The sequence below is a fragment of the Triticum urartu genome, chromosome 2 (genome assembly GCF_003073215.2).
Source record: "Triticum urartu cultivar G1812 chromosome 2, Tu2.1, whole genome shotgun sequence".
Lineage (NCBI taxonomy): Eukaryota > Viridiplantae > Streptophyta > Magnoliopsida > Poales > Poaceae > Triticum > Triticum urartu.
The window spans coordinates 113,199,879-113,213,187 of record NC_053023.1 but is presented as its reverse complement, the minus strand read 5'-3'; positions in this window follow the sequence as shown (position 1 = coordinate 113,213,187).

Sequence of the window (13,309 nt, the reverse complement as noted above, 5' to 3'; positions counted from 1 at the left end):
TAATTTTAATAGTTGGTTCCCACTCATCATGGATTTTTCTAGGGATAGAAACTTCCAACTCAAGTTTTTCTTCATAGGATTGCATCAAGGCATCAACGATATGTTTAGTGAACGCTTTATTTTGACTATAAGCGTGAGGAGAATTTAGCACGGATTGAAACAAGGAAATACAATCAATCAAAGAGCAATTTTTATAATTAAATTCCTTGAAATCCAAGATAGTGGGTTTAGCAACATCTAGGGTTTTAATTTCTTCGATCCCACTTTTATCAAATTTAGCATCAAGATCCAAAAACTCCGAATTCTTGGAACGCCTTCTAGGTAAAGGTGGATCATATTCAGTCCCATCATTATTAAGATTCATATTGCAAAACAAAGATTTAATAGGGGACACATCAATAACTTTTAGATCTTCATCTTTATTTCATAGGAACTAGAAGAACACGCTCTTATAAAGGCATCTTTCTTAGCACGCATCCTAGCGGTTCTTTCTTTGCACTCATCAATGGAAATTCTCATGGCTTTGAGAGACTCATTGATATCATGATTAGGTGGAATAGATCTAAGTTTCAAAGAATCAACATCAAGAGAAATTCTATCAACGTTCCTAGCCAACTCATCAATCTTAAGCAATTTTTCTTCAATCAAAGCATTGAAATTCTTTTGCGAAGTAATAAATTCTTTAATATTAGATTCAAAATCAGAGGGCATTTTATTATAATTTACATAATAATTATTTTAGGAATTACCATAATTATTAGAGGGATTACTAGGACAAGGCCTAGGATTGAAATTTCCTCTATACGCGTTGTTACCAAAATTGTTCCTACCAACAAAATTCACATCCATAGATTCATTATTATTCTCAATCAAAGTAGACAAGGGCATATCATTAGGATTAGAAGAAACACTTTTACTAGCAAATAATTGCATAAGTTCATCCATCTTTCCACTCAAAACATTAATTTCTTCTATTGCATCCACCTTTTTATTAGTAGATCTTTCAGTATGCCGTTGAGAATAATTAAACATAATATTATCTAGGATTTTAGTAGATTCTCCTAAAGTTATTTCCATAAAAGTGCCTACTACGGCCGAATCTAAAAGATTTCTAGAAGCAAAATTCAATCCGGCATAAAAAATTTGTATAGTCATCCACAAATTCAAACCATGAGTAAGGCAATTATGTATCATTAATTTCATCCTCTCCCAAGCTTGTGCAACATGTTCATGATCAAGTTGCTTAAAATTCATAATATCTTTTCTAAGGGAGATGATTTTAGCGGGAGGAAAATACTTAGAGATAAATGCATCTTTGCACTTATTCCATGAATGAATACTATTTTTAGGCAGAGACGAAGACCAAGCTTTAGCACGATCTCTAAGCGAAAAAGGAAATAGCTTCAATTTAGCAATATCGTTATCCACATATTTCTTCTTTTGTATATCACACAAATCAACAAAGCTATTTAGATGGGTAGCGGCATCTTCACTAGGAAGGCCGGAAAAGGGATCTTTCATGACAAGATTCAACAAAGCGGCATTAATTTCACAAGATTCAGCATCGGTAAGAGGAGCAATCGGAGTGCTAATAAAATCATTGTTGTTGGTATTGGTAAATTCACACAATTTAGTGTTATCTTGAGCCATCGTGACAAGCAAGCAATCCAACACACAAGCAAACAAAAAGCAAGCGGGCAAAAAGAGGCAAATAGAGAAAGAGAGGAAGGATAGAGAGAGAGGGCGAATAAAACGGCAAGGGTGAAGTGGGGGAGAGGAAAATGAGAGGCAAATGGCAAATAATGTAATGCGGGAGATAAGAATTGTGATGGGTACTTGGTATATAGACTTTTGCGTAGACTCCCCGGCAACGGCGCCAGAAATCCTTCTTGCTACCTCTTGAGCACTGCGTTGGTTTTCCCCGAAGAGGAAGGGATGATGCAGCAAAGTAGCGTAAGTATTTCCCTCAGTTTTGAGAACCAAGGTATCAATCTAGTAGGAGGCTACGCGCGAGTCCCTCGTACCTGCACAAAACAAATAAATCCTCGCAACCAACGCGATAAGGGGTTGTCAATCCCTACACGACCACTTACGAGAGTGAGATCTGATAGATATGATAAGATAATATTTTTGGTATTTTTGTGATAAAGATGCAATGTGAAATAAAAGCAAAGTAAAAAGCAAAGGAAATAACTAAGTATTGGAAGATTAATATGATGAAGATAGACCCGGGGGCCATAGGTTTCACTGGTGGCTTCTCTCAAGAGCATAAGTATTTTACGGTGGGTGAACGAATTACTCTTGAGCAATTGACAGAATTGAGCATAGTTATGAGAATATCTAGGTATGATCATGTATATAGGCATCACGTCCGAGACAAGTAGACCGACTCCTCCCTGCATCTACTACTATTACTCCACTCATCGACCGCTATCCAGCATGCATCTAGAGTATTAAGTTCATGAAAACAGAGTAACACCTTAAGCAGATGACATGATGTAGAGGGATAAACTCATGCAATATGATGAAAACCCCATCTTGTTATCCTCGATATACGTGCCTTGCTGCCCCTACTGTCACTGGGAAGGACACCGCAAGATTGAACCCAAAGCTAAGCACTTCTCCCATTGCAAGAAAGATCAATCTAGAAGGCCAAACCAAACTAATAATTCAAAGAGACTTGCAAAGATAACCAATCATACATAAAAGAATTCAGAGAAGATTCAAATATTGTTCATAGATAGACTTGATCATAAACCCACAATTCATCGGTCTCAACAAACACACCGCAAAAAGAAGATTACATCAAAATAGATCTCCACAAGAGAGGGGGAGAACATTGTATTGAGATCCAAAAAGAGAGAAGAAGCCATCTAGCTAATAACTATGGACCCGTAGGTCTGAGGTGAACTACTCACACTTCATCGGAGGGGCCCACGATGTAGAAGCCCTCCGTGAATATGGTGTTGATGTAGAAGCCCTCCGTGATGGATGCCCCCTCGGGCGGAGCTCCGGAACAGGCCCCAAGATGGGATCTCGTGGATACAGAAAGTTGCGGCAGTGGAATTAGGGTTTTGGCTCCGTATCTGATCATTTGGGGGTACGTAGGTATATATAGGAGGAAGGAGTACGTCGGTGGAGCAACAGGGGGCCCACGAGGGTGGAGGGCGCGCCTGGGGGGGTAGGCGTGCCCCCCTACCTCGTGGCCTCCTCCTTTGTTTCTTGACGTAGGGTCCAACTCTCCTGGATCATGTTCGGCAAGAAAATCACGTTCCCGAAGGTTTCATTCTGTTTGGACTCCGTTTGATATTCCTTTTCTTCGAAACCCTAAAATAGGCAAAAAAACAGCAATTCTGGGCTGGGCCTCCGGTTAATAGGTTAGTCCCAAAAATAATATAAAAGTGGATAATAAAGCCCAACAATGTCCAAAACAGTAGATAATATAGCATGGAGCAATCAAAAATTACAGATAGGTTGGAGACGTATCACCTCCCAACAAGCGCTATCGTTTAACGCCCCTAGCTAGGAATGATGATTTCAATGATGCTCACATAAAAGATAAGAATTGAAACATAAAGAGAGCATCATGAATAATATGACTAGCACATTTAAGTCTAACCTACTTCCTATGCAAAGGGATTTTCTGAGCAAACAACTTGTGGGAACCATAATCAACTAGCATAGGAGGGCAAAACAAGCATAACTTCAAAACTTTAAGCACATAGAGAGGAAACTTGATATTGTAGCAATTCCTACAAGCATATGTTCCTCCCTCATAGTAATTTTCAGTAGCATCATGAATCAATTCAACAATATAACCAGCACCTAAAGCATTCTTTTCATGATCTATAAGCATAGAAATTTTATTACTCTCCACATAAGCAAAATTCTTCTCGTTCAGAATAGTGGGAGTATCATAAGAAACCCGAATACTGTAAAAAAATTTCCACATTAAAAGAGTAATGTTTAGAAAAAGGGTAATCATAATCATGACAAGTTTTAATATAATCATCACTACTTTTTATAGCATACGTGTCATCACAATAATCATCATAAGTACCAACTTTTTTCTCATCATAATCAATTGAAACCTCTTCCAATATAGTGGAATCATTACTAAATAAAGTCATGACCTCTCCAAATGCACTTTCATAATTGTCAAAATAAGACCGAACATCCTCCAAAATAGTGGGATCATTACTTCCTAAAGTCGGCACTCTTCCAAACCCACTTTCATCAATATAACCATCATAAATAGGAGGCATGCTATCATCATAATAAATTTGCTCATCAAAACTTGGGAGACTAAAAATATCATTTTCATTAAACATAGCATCCCCAAGCTTGGGACTAACATTAATTGCAGCAAATACATTCTCAAACATGTCATTCTCATCAAACATAGCATCCCCAAGCTTGGCCTTTTCATATCATAAGCATAATCACTCTCATCATTAATAGTATGGATAGCACCAATAGTATAACAATTATCATCATCACAATGAGTAATAGGAGAAACATCATTTGGGAGGGATACATTTTACCTTTGCTTCTCCGTATTTTATTTTTCTTCTTCACATCTATGTGGGTTTAATCCTATTTTTGGAGTTCCTTATTGACGAGATTGGTTGAATAGAAGGCTCCTCCTCGTTACCTGATTCATCATAAGAAATAATAGGAAGATATTGGGAAGCCTCTTCCCTTTCATTAGTATTCTCTTCATCCTCTATTTCTTTTATTTTCTTTATGTAATTGGCAATGTAAGAATTTTCAATGCAATTCACCGCACAATACATAAGAATTTCTTCTAGATCAATATCGAGGAATTTCTCAAAGTTATATTCTGGAATATGCTTAGTTATACATTCCATTTCTTCATAACCCAAAATCAAACTAAGTTCATTATGATGTGCAAGGGAAATCAAGTCATCATAATTTTTGGACATGGTACGATCATGAAACAATTTGCATTTGAGATTTAAATGACCATGTTCATTGCAAAGTTCACAACTATGGTGAAGAAATTTTAAATTTTCAGCACAAACATCTAGCCTTTCTTGCAACCATTTAGTTTCCAAATACTTATGCCTCTTGCAAAATCTATCTTCCCTATTTGGTGTGTACTTGCAAACTCTATGCACTCCACAAAAATTGACATGCTTATAAGAGACATTTTCATTATGACTAGTGCAATCATCATTAGTACTATGGATATTCAAGGAGTTCATACTAACAACATTGCAATCATGCTCATCATTCAAAGATTTAGAGCCAAACATTTTAGAGACTTCTTCTTCTAGCACTTGAGCACAATTTTCCTTTCCATCATTCTCACGAAAGATATTAAAAAGATGAAGCGTATGAGGCAAACTCAATTCCATTTTTTGTAGTTTTCTTTTATAGACTAAACTAGTGATAAAACAAGAAACAGAAAGATTCGATTGCAAGATCTAAAGATATACCTTCAAGCGCTAACCTCCCCGACAACGGCGCCAGAAAAGAGCTTGATGTCTAATACACAATCTTCTTCTTGTAGACGTTATTGGGCCTCCAAGTGGAGAGGTTTGTAGGATAGTAGCAAATTTCCCTCAAGTGGATGACCTAAGGTTTATCAATCTATGGGAGGCGTAGGATGAAGATGGCCTCTCTCAAGCAACCCTGCAACCAAATAACAAAGAGTCTCTTGTGTCCCCAACACACCCAATACAATGGTAAATTGTATAGGTGCACTAGTTCGGCGAAGAGATGGTGATACAAGTGCAATATGGATGATAGATATGAGTATTTGTAATCTGAAAATATAAAAACAGCAAGGTAAATAATGGTAAAAGTGAGCGTAAACGGTATTGCAATGCTAGGAAACAAGGCCTAGGGTTCATACTTTCACTAGTGCAAGTTCTCTCAACAATAATTGTTGGGGAACGTAGTAATTTCAAAAAAATTCCTACGCACACATAGGATCATGGTGATGCATAAAAACGAGAGGGGAGAGTGTGTCCACATACCCTCGTAGACCGAATGCGGAAGCGTTAGCACAACGCGGTTGATGTAGTCGTACGTCTTCACGATCCGACCGATCCAAGTACCGAACGCACGACACCTCCAAGTTATGCACACGTTCAACTCGATGACGTCCCGCGAGCTCCGATCCAGCAAAGCTTCACAGGAGAGTTTCGTCAGCACGACGGCATGGTGACAGTGATGATGATGCTACCGACACAGGGCTTCACCTAAGCACCGCTACGATATAACCGAGGTGGAATATGGTGGAGGGGGGCACCACACACGGCTGGAATAGATCAACATATCAACTTATGTGTCTTGGGGTGCCCCCTGCCCCCGTATATAAAGGAGGGAGGAGGAGGCTGGCCCTAGGAGGGGCGTGCCAAGGGAGTAGGATTCCTACTCCTAGTAGGAGTAGGTTTCCTTCTTTCCTAGTCCAACTAGGAGAAGGGGGAAAGGAGGGGAAGGGGAGAAGGAAGGGAGAGCGGAGCCGCGCCCCAAAGCCCTTGTCCAATTAAGACTGGGCTTGGGAGGGGCGTGCACCACCTCCTGGCTGCTGCCTCTCCTTCCCACTAAGGCCCATTAAGGCCCATTGACTCCCCGGACGAATTCCCGTAACTCCCCGATACTCCGAAAAATACCCGAATCACTCGGGATCTTTCCGATGTCCGAATATAGCCTTCCAATATATCGATCTTTACGTCTCAACCATTTCGAGACTCCTCGTCATGTCCCTAATCTCATCTGGGACTCCGAACTACCTTCGGTACATCAAATCACATAAACTCATAATATCAATCGTCACCGAACTTTAAGCGTGCGGACCCTACGGGTTCGAGAACTATGTAGACATGACCGAGACACATCTCCGGTCAGTAACCAATAGTGGCACCTGGATGCTCATATTGGCTCCTACATATTCTACGAAGATCTTTATCGGTCAAACCGCATAACAACATGCGTTGTTCCCTTTGTCATTGGTATGTTACTTTTCCAAGATTCGATCGTCGGTATCTCAATACCTAGTTCAATCTCTTTACCGGCAAGTCTCTTTACTCGTTTCGTAATGCATCATCCCGCAACTAACTCATTAGTTACATTGCTTGCAAGGCTTATAGTGATGTGCATTACCGAGAGGGCCCAGAGATACTTCTCCGGCAATCGGAGTGACAAATCCTAATATCGAAGTACGCCAAATCAACAAGTATCTTCGGTGACACCTTTAGAGCACCTTTATAATCACCCAATTATGTTGTGACGTTTGGTAGCACACAAAGTGTTCCTCCAGTAAACGGGAGTTTCATAATCTCATAGTCATAGGAACATGTATAAGTCATGAAGAAAGCAATAGCAACATACTAAACGATCAAGTGCTAAGCTAACGGAAAGGGTCAGGTCAATCACATCATTCTCCTAATGATGGGATCCCGTTAATCAAATGACAACTCATGTCTATGGCTAGGAAACATAACCATCTTTGATCAATGAGCTAGTCAAGTAGATGCATACTAGTGACACTTTGTTTGTCTATGTATTCACACATGTATTATGTTTCTGGTTAATACAATTCTAGCATGAATAATAAACATTTATCATGATATAATGAAATAAATAATAACTTTGTTATTGCCTCTAGGGCATATTTCCTTCAGCCTCCCACTTGCACTAGAGTCAATAATCTAGTTCACATCGCCATGTGATTTAACACCAATATTTCACATCACCATGTGATTAACACCCATAGTTCACATCGTCATGTGACCAACACCCAAAGGGTTTACTAGAGTCAATAATCTAGTTCACATCTCTATGTGATTAATACCCAAAGAGTAGTAAGGTGTGATCATGTTTTACTTGTGAGAGAAGTTTAGTCTACGGGTCTGCCACATTCAAATCTGTATGTATTTTGCAAATTTCTATGTCAACAATGCTCTGCACGAAGCTACTCTAGCTAATTGCTCCACTTTCAAAATGTATCCAGATTGAGACTTAGAGTCATCTGGATCAGTGTCAAAATTTGCATCGACGTAACCCTTTACGACGAACCTTTTGTCACCTCCATAATCGAGAAACACATCCTTATTCCACTAAGGATAATTTTGACCGTTGTCCGGTGATCTACTCCTAGATCACTATTGTACTCCCTTGCTAAACTTAGTGTAGGGTATACAATAGATCTGGTACACAGTATGACATACTTTATAGAAACTATGGCTGAGGCATAGGGAATGTCTTTCTGTCTTCTGTCGTGGTCGGGCTTTGAGTCTTACTCAATTTCACACCTTGTAACACAGGTAAGAACTCTTTCTTTGACTGTTCCATTTTGAACTACTTCAAAATCTTGTCAAGGTATGTACTCATTGAAAAAACTTATCAAGCGTCTTGATCTATCTCTATAGATCTTGATGCTCAATATGTAAGTAGCTTCACCGAGGTCTTTATTTGAAAAAACTCCTTTCAAATATTCCTTTATGCTTTCCAGAAAACTCTATATTATTTCCGATCAACAATATGTCATTCACATATATTTATCAGAAATGTTGTAGTGCTCCCACTCACTTTCTTGTAAATACAGGCTTCACCACAAGTCTGTATAAAACTATATGCTTTGATCAACTCATCAAAGCGTATATTCTAACTCTGAGATGCTTGCATCAGTCCATAGATGGATCGCTGGAGCTTGCACATTTTGTCAGCACCTTTAGGATCGACAAAACCTTCTGGTTGCATCATATACAACTCTTCTTTAAGAAATCCATTAAGGAATGTAGTTTTGACATCCATTTGCCAGATTTCATAAAATGTGGCAATTTGCTAACATGATTCAGATAGACTTAAGCATCGCTACAAGTGAGAAAATCTCATCGTAGTCAACACCTTGAACTTTGTCAAAACCTTTTTCGACAAGTCTAGCTTTGTAGATAGTAACACTACTATCAGCGTCCGTCTTCCTCTTGAAGATCCATTTATTTTCTATGGCTTGCTGATCATCGGGCAAGTCAACCAAAGTTCACACTTTGTTCTCATACATGGATCCCATCTCAGATTTCATGGCCTCAAGCCATTTCGCGGAATCTAGGCTCATCATCGCTTCCTCATAGTTCGTAGGTTCGTCATGGTCAATTAACATGACCTCCAGAACAGGATTACCGTACCACTCTTGTGCGGATCTCACTCTGGTTGACCTACGAGGTTTGGTAGTAACTTGATCTGAAGTTACATGATCATCATCATTAGCTTCCTCACTAATTGGTGTAGGCGTCACACAAACAGATTTCTATGATGAACAACTTTCCAATAAGGGAGCAGGTACAGTTACCTCATCAAGTTTTACTTTCCTCCCATTCACTTATTGCGAGAGAAACTCCTCTAGAAAGGATCCATTCTCAGCAACAAATATCTTGCCTTCGGATCTGTGATAGAAGGTGTACCCAGCAGTTACTTTTTGGGTATCCTATGAAGACACACTTCTCCGACTTGGGTTTGAGCTTATCAAGATGAAACCTTTTCACATAAGCATCGCAATCCCAAATTTTAAGAAACGACAGCTTAGGTTTCTTGCTAAACCACAGTTCATACGGTGTCATCTCAACGGATTTAGATGGTGCCCTTTTTAATGTGAATGCAGCTGTCTTTAATGTATAACCCCAAAACGATAGTGGTAAATCGATAAGAGACACCATAGATTGCACTATATCAAATAAAGTACGGTTATGACGTTCGGACACACCATTACGCTGTGGTGTTCTGTGAAACTATTCCACGTTGTGTTTAACTGAAGACCAAACTCGTAACTCAAATATCCGCCTCTGTGATCAGATCGTAGAAAATTTATTTTCTTGTTACGATGATTTCCCACTTCACTCTGAAATTCCTTGAACTTTTCAAATGTTTCAGACTTATGTTTCTTCAAGTAGATATACCCATATCTGCTCAAATCATCTATGAAGGTCATAAAATAACGATACCCCCGGGAGCCTCAACACTCATCGGACCTCATACATCAGTATGTATTATATCCAATAAGTCAGTTCCTCGCTCCATTGTTCTGGAGAACGGAGTCTTAGTCATCTTTGCCCATGAGGCATGGTTCGCAAGCATCAACTGGTTCATAATCAAGTGATTCCAAAAGCCCATCAGTATGGATTTTCTTCATGCGCTTTACACCAATATGACCTAAACGGCAGTGCCACAAATAAGTTGCACTATCATTATTAACTTTGCATCTTTTGGCTTCAATATTATGAATATGTGTATCACTATGATCGAGATTCAAGAAACCATTTTCATTGGGTGTATAACCATAGAAGGTTTTATTCATGTAAACAGAATAACAATTATATATTCTCTAACTTAAATGAATAACTGTATTGCAATAAACATGATCAGATCATATTCATGCTCAATGCAAACACCAAATAACACTTATTTAGGTTCAACACTAATCCTGAAAGTATAGGGAGTGTGCGATGATGATCATATCATTCTTGGAACTACTACCAACACACATCGTTACTTCACCCTTAACTAGTCTATGTTCATTCTGCAACTCCCGTTTCAAGTTACTACTCTTAGCAACTGAACTAGTATCAAATACCGAGGGGTTGCTATAAACACTAGTAAAGTACACATTAATAACATGTATATCCAATATACCTTTGTTCACCTTGCCATCCTTCTTATCCGCCAAATACTTGGGGCAGTTCCGCTTCCAGTGACTAGTCCCTTTGCAGTAAAAGCACTTAGTCTCAGGCTTAGGTCCAGACTTGGGCTTCTTCACTTGAGCAGCAACTTGTTTGCCGTTCTTCTTGAAGTTCCCCTTCTTCCCTTTGCCCTTTTATTGAAACTAGTGGTCTTTTTAACCATCAACACTTGATGCTTTTCTTGATTTCTACCTTCGTCGATTTCAGCATCACGAAGAGCTTGGGAATCGTTTCCATTATCCCTTGCATATTATAGTTCATCACAAAGTTCTAGCAACTTGGTGATAGTGACTAGAGAACTTTGTCAATCACTATCTTATCTGGAAGATTAACTCCCACTTGATCCAGGTGATTGTAGTACTCAGACAATCTGAGCACATGCTTACTGGTTGAGCTATTCTCCTCCATCTTGTAGGCAAAGTAATGTCAGAGGTCTCATACCTCTTGACACGGGCATGAGTATGAAATACCAATTTCAACTCTTGGAACATCTTATATGCTCCGTGGCGTTCAAAACATTTTTGAAGTCCCGGTTCTAAGCCGTAAAGTATGGTGCACTAAACTATCAAGTAGTTATCATACCGAGCTTTTGTCAAAAAAGTTCAAAACGTCTGCATCTGCTCCTGCAATAGTTATGTCACCTAGCGGTGCATCAAGGACATAATACTTCTATGTAGTAATGAGGATAATCCTCAGATCGCAGAGCTAGTCCGCATCTTTGCTACTAACATCTTTCAACTTATTTTTCTTTAGGAACATATCAAAAATAAAACAGGGGAGCTAAACACGAGCTTTTGATCTACAACATAGATATGCTAATACTACCAGGACTAAGTTCATGATAAATTAAAGTTCAATTAATCATATTACTTAAGAACTTCCACTTAGATAGACATCCCTCTAATCATCTAAGTGATCACGTGATCCAAATCAACTAAACCATGTCCGATCATCACGTGAGATGGAGTAGTTTTCAATGGTGAACATCACTATGTTGATCATATCTACTATATGATTCACGCTCGACCTTTCGGTCTCAGTGTTCCGAGGCCATATCTGCATATGCTAGGCTCGTCAAGTTTAACCCGAGTATTCTGCATGTGCAAAACTGGCTTGCACCCGTTGTAGATGAACGTAGAGCTTATCACACCCGATCATCACGTGGTGTCTTGGCACGACGAACTTTGGCAATAGTGCATACTCGGGGAGAACACTTTTATCTTGAATTTTAGTGAGAGATCATCTTATAATGCTACCGCTGAACTAAGCAAAATAAGATGTATAAAAGATAAACATCACATGCAATCATAATATGTGACATGATATGGCCATCGTCGTCTTGTGCTTTTGATCTCCATCTCCAAAGTACTGTCATGATCTCCATTATTATCGGCATGACACTATGATCTCTATCATCTTGATCTTTTATCAACGTGTCGTCACATGGTCATCTCACCAGCTATTGCTTTTGCAACTATTGCTATAGCATAGCGATAAAGTAAAGCAATTACATAACACTTGCATCTTATGCAAATAAAGAGACAACCATAAGGATCCTGCCAGTAGCCGATAACTTTAACAAAACATGATCATCTCATACAGCAATTTATATTTCATCACGTCTTGACCATATCACATCACAACATGCCCTGCAAAAACAAGCTAGACGTCCTCTACTTTGTTGTTGCAAGTTTTACGTGGCTGCTACGGGCTGAGCAAGCACCGTTCTTACCTACGCATCAAAACCACAACGATAGTTTGTCAAGTTAGTGCTGTTTTAACCTTCTCAAGGACCGGGCGTAGCCATACTCGGTTCAACTAAAGTTGGAGAAACTGACACCCGCCAGCCACCTATGTGCAAAGCACGTCGGTAGAACCAGTCTCGCGTAAGCGTACGCGTATTGTCGGTCCGGGCCGCTTCATCCAACAATACCGCCGAACCAAAGTGTGACATGCTGGTAAGCAGTATGACTTGTATCGCCCACAACTCACTTGTGTTCTACATGTGCATATAACATCTACGCATAAAACCAGGCTCGGATGCCACTGTTGGGGAACATAGTAATTTCAAAAAAAATCCTACGCACACACAGGATCATGGTGATGCATAGCAATGAGAGGGGAGAGTGTGTCCACGTACCCTCGTAGACCGAATGCGGAAGCATTAGCACAACGTGGTTGATGTAGTCGTATGTCTTCACAATCCGACCGATCCAAGTACCGAATGCACGGCACCTCCGAGTTCTGCACACGTTCAAATCGATGACGTCCCGCGAGCTCCGATCCAGCAAAGCTTCACATGAGAGTTTCATCAGCACGACGGCGTGGTGACGGTCATGATGATGCTACCAACGCAGGGCTTCGCCTAAGCACCACTATGATATAACCGAGATGGAATATGGTGGAGGGGGCACCGCACACGGCTGGAATAGATCAACAGATCAACTTGTGTGTCTTGGGGTGCCCCCTGCCCCCGTATATAAAGGAGGGAGGGAGGAGGAGGCCGGCCCTAGGAGGGGCACTCCAAGGGAGTAGGATTCCTACTCCTAGTAGGAGTAGGTTTCCTTCTTTCCTAGTCCAACTAGGAGAACGGGGAAAGGAGG